Genomic DNA, 8,325 nt, shown 5'->3' on the forward strand with positions numbered 1-8,325 from the left:
AGGAAGCAAGAAGGAGGTCAGTATAGCTTTTGGTATCACCACGGGACACATAGGACTACGACCTCACTTACGTAAAACCGGTGCGGCAAGTTATAGCATCTGTAGGGCATGTGGAGAAGATGATAAGACGTTGGAGCATTTCCTTTGTCACTTAGGTGGAGACACAATATCAGACATGAACCAACTTAGGGAGAGTGGTATTGAAAACAATTAAGGATTTTGTTAGTAGCACGGAATTCCTAACTTAAAATTCCTAACTAAAAATACAAAATATTTAAAGACGCTCCTATTTGTAAGCATATTTTGCATCTTTAACTACGGTACACTGTTGCCGTATTCCAAGGTCATTTTACTAACTTTCAACGATATTCACCTTTATTTTAAATTTTTGTTTGTTTCTCTTTCAAGAGTTTTCTTTAATAACAATACGCAAAGTTAAGGATTTATTAACCTACCATTTAAGGAGGAAATTATTTTTCACCAAGTGATATATTTCTTTAAAAAAATTGAGAATTGATAATCTTTAAATTAGGTGTGCATATCTTTGGCTCTAATCTTTTAAATTAGGACAACATTTTTTTCAGTGTAGCATTTTTAAGTCCTCGGAGTCGAGTCCGGTGTCGGAGTCGAGTCAGGTGTCGGAGTCGAGCAATTTCCGCAGACTCCGAGTGGTATCAAAATTGTTGGATTCTGCAGCCTTGATGCTTTGTAGGGTCGGAAATGAACTTTTGATGTGTTGTAAACGGATTGACGTAAAGAATATACCCAGTATTCTATGGTAGTGTGTATCAAAATAAAAATTGTGTTTTTTAGACCCCTTTAAAATATAACTTACTTAAAATTTTTTAGTAAAACAGATTCATTGTGAGCAGTGCTACGCTGAAGTAGTGTAAAGAAGAAACAATGAGGGTATGAACAAATAGAATGGATAAATTCCAAAGGCAACAAATTGGAGGACATTGGAGAATGTTAACGTGGTATTTATAATAACAAGCCCACCCAAGCTCTCTCCGCTGTGCTCTCTTTCACTATATACAGAACAAAAATGTTCTTATATTTGTAATCTTAACTTCTAATTGGCATCTGGGCTTCAATGGTAACAAGTTGGCTGTAGGCTAAACAAGTCAAAAATACTTCAAAATGTTGTATATTACATCATCAGGGTCTTTCTGGATATACAATAATTTTCTTTTATGGCTAGTCGGTAATTAATCATTTAATTTTTACTCTACCCTCATACACCTTTTATTTGCGCTTCATAGTGCTATTGTCAGGCAATATATCCGCTTGAAGTTTTTGGGAGGACTCTCGGGGGCTTGACTTTATTGTTTACATGGTGGATAGGACAGGCTCTAATGATCTTGTTTAAACTTAAAATGTTTGAGGCCACTCGTCGCATTACCCCTAAACATTCCAAAGGCGACGCCCCACAAATCCCGATTTTTTATCACAGAATCATTCTTCACAGCGAACATTTTGAAAAATTACGGTTACGTCGTTGTTGAGTCTATATGGATAAACAAACAAAATGATTTTCTATACACCACCGAATGAAGGGGGTATATTCATTTTGCCATTCCGTTTGCAACACATCGAAATATCCATTTCCGACCCATTAAAGTATATATATTGTTTATCGTCGTAAAAATTTAAAATGATCTAGGCATGTCCGTCCGTCTGTCTGTTGAAATCACGCTACAGTCTTTAAAAATAGAGATATTGTGCTGAAACTTTGCACAGATTCTTTTTTTGTCCCTAAGCAGGTCAAGTTCCAAGATGGGCTATTTCGGACAATATCTTGATATAGCCCCCATATAGACCGATTCGCCGATTTAGGGTCTTAGGCCCAAAAAGCTAAAGACCCCTCGTCATCCTTCTTCAATTTGGCCCCGATCGGTCCATATTTGGATATAGACCGATCCGCCGATTTAGCGTTGTAAGTCCATAAAAGCACATTTAATATTATCCGATGACGCCGAAATTTGGGACAGAGAGTTGCGTTAAGCCCGTCGACATATATCTTCAATTTGACCCAGATCGGTTTAGTTTGGATATAGCTGTAATATAGACCGATCTTGGGCCCATAAAAAGCCTTGGGCCCATAAAAGGCGCATTATTGTCCGATTTTGCCAAAATTGGGGACAGTGAGTTGCGTTAGACCCTTTGACATCTTTCTATAATTTGGCTTAGATCGGTCCACATTTGAATATATCTGCCATGTAGACCGATCTCTCGATCTTTTGGGACCATAAAAGGCGCATTTATTGACCAATGAAATTGGTCAATAAATGTCCGAAATTTGGGACAGTGTTTGTGCTAGTGTGTGTGTTGTGAGGCCACCGTAGCGCAGAGGTTAGTATGTCCGCCTATGACTCTGAATGCCTGGGTTCGAATCCTGGCGAGACCATCAAAACAAATGTTCTGCGGTGGTTTTCCCCTCCTAATGCTGGCAACATTTATGAGGTACTATGCCATGTAAAACATCTTTCCAAAGAGGTGGCGCACTGCGGCATGCCGTTCGGACACGTCTATAATATGAAGGCCCCTTATCATTGAGCTTAAACTTTTATCGGTCTGCAATCATTAATATGTGAGAAGTTTGCCCCTGTTCCTTAGTGGAATGTTCATGGGCAAAATTTTGCAAATTTTGCTGTTCGATGCTTTAAATTTCTGCTAGGAAAAAATTTCCAGTAGAAATTTGCAAGCTTGCACTTACCAAACTTTTAAAATTTTGTTTGCTCTCATGCACTATCCCGCTCTTTTCTGCTGGCAAACAAATTACGCGATCGACTACCAGTTCCCGAACACACTTTTTGTCTTCCGTCGGGGCATGGGCACAAATAAGGCTGATGTTGAAGAATTTGGCTTTTATGCGGATTGTGGCTAGCCTCTCATCCACCGGAGTGCCTCTCATCCACAAAGTGTTTGAGTCTCCGACTAACTAGAAATCCACATCCAAATTCATGCCTCGTGTCATGGCAGCTATAGTATATTTCGTCACCGTTTGATGTTGTTGTGGCCTAATTCTCTAGCCATCGCACTCCCTGTAAGGTGGTAATATCTTTACTTATACTTCTCTAATACGTCCGCCAACGCGTGTACAGCACCTTCTCTATAAATCAAATCATGGTCCTTTTTTTCGTTTGCGTGAGTCGTTAACGTTAGGGGGGTCCGTTTTTACTATTCTTTTGTTTCTCAGAGTGATCCTTATAATTTTTCGGGGGCTGGCTGCTGACGTCAGCGCCCTAACCACATGGGTTATTTGGGATCGCACATGTATCCCTCGATGTCGCGAGCCGCCTGCTCCAAGATCTGACGCACACCTCCAGCCGCCCCTTACCTGGGAATAGACGCTGGTGGTGGCCACTGGTAATTAGAAGACACCAATAACTAGCCTTAGCATTTCGAGTATCATTGCCACTCAGTATTTAATTAGTTTAAGATCCAGTGCCACCTGACCCCTAACCGAGACTCTGCTCTAGAAATCGCTGATGGCCCGCGACCGCATTTGCAGCTATTCCGCATAAAAACGAAGCTTTCGACTAACCGCAACCTGTGGCAACCCAGTAGCTTTCAGCTAAGCTCCCCGTGATGGACACCACACAAAGTCGGAGCTCAAAGTTCCAGCCTGTGTGGTGCTCATTGTTATCCCGTGTCGCCCGGGCAAAAAAAGTATATTCACACAAAAAAATTCGTAGTTTGAAATTGCAAGACTTCGTGTCATCTACCCTGTATACTTGCTCCAAAACATAAGCACAAAGATATAAAAGTACAAGTATACCCACGTTAAATAATCAATTTGCAAATTGCAGGAAAAGCAGAAAAAAGTAATCTGCCTACATTCCAATTCCCAATACGAACAAATGCCCTTTGGACAATGAAAGATCAAATCTTTCTGCAACAGTGAAAAACATCGGCAGGCACAGCAACGAAGCAAATTGTCGTTGGTGGCATTGGCGACTGTTGGTTTTTTATGTTTATGCGTTAATAATTTATCTCATAATTATTTTAAATGTTTTTATGTATCACTTAACACGGCCCTGAGTAGTGTTGGTGCTACTTTTTGTAACGTCTCCAAGGCGTTCCTTCAAGTGGTTCTTTGCTCTCCTTTGTATGCACGCCGCAGCAGCTTATACCCTATGCTACTGTCCCAATATTGAATTCCTCGATCACAGCCCTGCCTTCAGTCCTTACTACATGACAGACAAACACTCGACGTATAGAATATCAAATAAACGACGACACTTTACTCAAGAGACCATCTTTGTATGAGCATGGTCCCATAGGGATTTGTATTCACTCCAAACACCAACAATAATGACAATGATTATGGTTATGATGTTGATGATGATGATGATGGGGATATGAATGTGGATATGGATGCTTTATTTTATTGGTGGATAAACATGATGTATATCGTGGTTTAATTGTTTCCCTATCAATGGTGACACATTTCACTGTGGTAAAGTAGTGACTTTAGACTTTGCTGGCATTACTAACACACATACACTTCAAATAAAGGAAGTTCGGCATTTATGTCCGTCGCCATGCAAAGTGAAAATTCGAATCATATTTTACTCTCTACATCGCACAGTGAATTGAAGAAATGCCAAAATTTATGCTTTTCTTCAGGATGACGATGACACCCGTTCTTCGTCATAATAATATCTTAAAACAGATTAATACCAAATAAGTTTAAATAGGCGGACAACTTATAATGTGATCTTTTTAATCTTCTTATATATAAAATTCAATTTGTATTTGTTTGTTTGTTCCGCATAGACTCAGAAACGGCTGAACCGATTACCTTGACATTTTCACAGACTGTGTAGGTTGGTCTGGAAGGAAACATAGGCTATATAATTTTTTGATATCGGGAGGGGGCGGACCATCCCCCTTACCCCAAAAGTACTACCCAAAAATAAAAGTGGACCCATCGGCATAATATGGGATTCAAATAAAAGGTATTCAAGAGGAGATACGAATTTCATAATAATAAAAGTTGGGTCTAAGTACTTGGACCCAACTTTTTTACCCCAAAAACACCACCCAAAATCATAAGTGGACCGATAGGGACAATATGGGTATCAAATAAAAAGTATGCGGGAGTACATAACGAATCTGGCGTACAAATGCATGTTAAAGTATAGGGGGTCTCCCCACCCCCACAACTACGCCCAAATTGAGCACATTAGTCAATCACGGATATATGGGACTCGGTTTGTTTGTTCCGTGTAGACTAAAACGGCAGAACCGTGGAGGCGGACTCTCCCCCTTACCCCAAAAACGCCGCCCATATCCGAAAGTGGTCCGATGGACACAATAAGGGTATCAAATGAAAGGTATTGGAGATTTTTCTTTCTAGCTTTGCTTTGTTTTATCTATCGAAGGAGATTTTAACTCACGATCTCATGTTTGATAGTCTTGAAAGCAACATCTAGCCTATCGACATCACTTTTTTAATGACGAAAAACGTAATAAGTATTATTCCACACCAATAAGTTTGTCCACTAAATTAAATTAAAAAATTGTAAAAAACACTTTTTAAAAACAGAAATACGACAAATTTAATAAAAAAAAGTTTTAAGAAAAATAAATTAAAAAACAATTGGACGGCTGCGCGATTCGAACCTGGGCTTGCAAAAAAACAAATGTTTTAGCACAAAACTACAAATAGTATTATTAACAACAATAATAACGTAGCAATTTTTTCGTTAAAAATAATATTTTAAATATTTACAATATTTTGAAAAAAATAATAAATATGGCAAACGATAACTATATAATTTTGTAAAATATATAACTATATTATTCTGTAAATTTTGACCATATTCTGTAATTTCATTGGTTGTTGTTGTTTTATATGGATAAAAATGGATTTATATGATACAAATTGCAATATATGCTGTTACCTCAATCATGCCATCGTCGCGACGACAATAATATGCTAAAAGCTGACCATATACGATCATATCTTTTCTCTGTGTGAGGATTTTATATAAGTGAGCTCATAGTCCTATTAGTCCCGTTAACATAGCAAAAGCTATACTACCCTCCTTCTTACTTCCTCTCAGTTATAAGCTCGCCCTCTCACGATCCAGATCACTCCATAGGATTTTCGCCGTCCTACAGACTGTCTCGCTATTCCCGAAAGGCTTCGGGTTAACTAACTTTATTGACGGCAGTCCTCTGGCCTTCACTGCCAAATCGTTTGACCTTTTGTTCCCCCTTACTCCGTTATGGCCTGGCACCCTGACGATGCGGATTGTGCCATCCTCAGAAATAATGTTAATCTGCTTCTTACACTGCAAGACTGTTCGTGACCTTACCGGCCTGTGTATTATTACCCTGATGGCCATTTTACTGTCCGTAAAGCTTTTCACACTCGTTGGCACCTTTGGGATCTCTGCCTGCAGAAACGTATTATGGTCAGACAGTCTAAAACAGATCTCAGTCCCTGGGTTCTCAATGTAGACCCCCAGGCCCACTCTGTTGATCCATCCGTGTAACATGATATTCCAGATTTCAATACTAGGGTTTCAAGGTTCAGTCCAAGACTATGCCGCTGGCAGCAGTGCCTCGCATCCGACCTTAATTGTCGTCTCAGGTATCCGATCGGAAACCTCCTCCCTTCCTTCCAGATTTCCTATCGTCGCCTCGATTTTACCGCTATGGTATGGACTGCTCCCATCCTCAATCCATTCTGCCATCGCCTTAAGTCTCAAAGCCGCAAAGGCTGCCTCACACTTAATCTGAATATCTAGAGTAGTCTCCAGTGTCCTAGTGGGCGTGGTCGTGATGCCTATCCCAAGACAAAATGTTCTCTATTGTATGGTCCTTAGGATGCATTTTTTCTTCATCGCAGTCCACCAAACTACTGAGGCGTAAGTAAGTATTAGTCTAATCACGATCCTGCAGAACCAGTGGACAATCCTCGAATTCAGACCCCATTTCGATCCTTCGGCCCGTCTACATAGTGCCCAACATTTGTGAGCCTTTTCAGTACGCTACTGAATGTGACTCTTCCACTTAAGTTCCCTATCCAAAATCACTCCAAAGTATTTAATCTTGTCAGATATCGAAACAGTTTTTAGGGGAAAGGTTGTGCGTCAAATTGGCCCACTTTCGTCCTCCTCATAAACAGATATATTTCAGTCTTCTCTGGGTTAACATTGAGAACCCAGTCATATGCCATATGCAAAACCCTTTGGTTCGTATCCTTTCCCCTAAGAAGTATTATAACATAGCCTGCATAGCAGACGGATTCAGATCCCTCCTCAGTCAGTATCTGTAATAGGCTATATATGAGTCCCTGTGTACATGTCCTGTGATACTTACTCCCTTATATTTATGTTATGGGACCCACAGTTTATCCACATGTTCCTTAGCATATGGTTTATCCAGTCTCTAAGGACCCGGGCCAACCTGTACTGGTCTAAGGATTGGATCAATGTGTCGGTCCGCACCTTGTTAAACGCTCCTCGATGTAGCAAATGCTTTCAGAAGGGTGACAAAACATTCAATACCATATTTCGTGCAAATCGGTTAAAAATTTTAGCTACTACGTCTTTAAGTGGAAATCGCGTGATATCTTTATATGTGAGCAATATATTTAGATCTGAACCGATTTTTACCAAAATTTTTAGCGTTCGTTGATTACCAAAAACAAGAAAAAAACAGCAGACGGACAAACGTTAAAGAAAGGATATACGGAAAGAAGTACCGGGCTATTAAGAATCAGGAAGGATTTCCGAGTCGAACCAGTTCATGTTTTAACCATATATGCCATATGTATGTGTACTTTGTATACGAATTTAGTTCTAGGACCTAAAATGCTCAAATGGGTTCCTCAGAGAATACTACATCTTGCTTTAGATGTCGTGTCGGCACTGGTTATCGTTAACCGATAGGCATTATAATTTGTTCCATTGCTTAACAGGATCAAAAGTAAAAAATAAGGATATACGTTACCCAGTTTTCAAAACAAAAAACTCTCCTATTGCGTGGGTCAGTCTAATAATCACATACGCTGAGAACAATTTGACATATTTCTATTTATTTTTTAGGCATTTTCCTATCTTTTCGGCATTAATAGGCTACACAAATTTTAAAAGGATTATATAGGGAGGGATTATATAGTGTAGAGGTTTCCATGTCCACCTATGGCGCTGAACGCCTGGGTTCGAATCCTGACGAGACCATCAGAAAAATTTACAATGGTGGTTTTCCTTCCTAATACTGGCAACATTTGTGAGGAACAGTGCCATGTAAAAACTTCTCTCCAAAAAGGTGTCGCACTGCGGCACGCCGTTCGGACTCGAAGGT

This window comes from Stomoxys calcitrans, chromosome 5 (genome assembly GCF_963082655.1).
Source record: "Stomoxys calcitrans chromosome 5, idStoCalc2.1, whole genome shotgun sequence".
NCBI lineage: Eukaryota > Metazoa > Arthropoda > Insecta > Diptera > Muscidae > Stomoxys > Stomoxys calcitrans.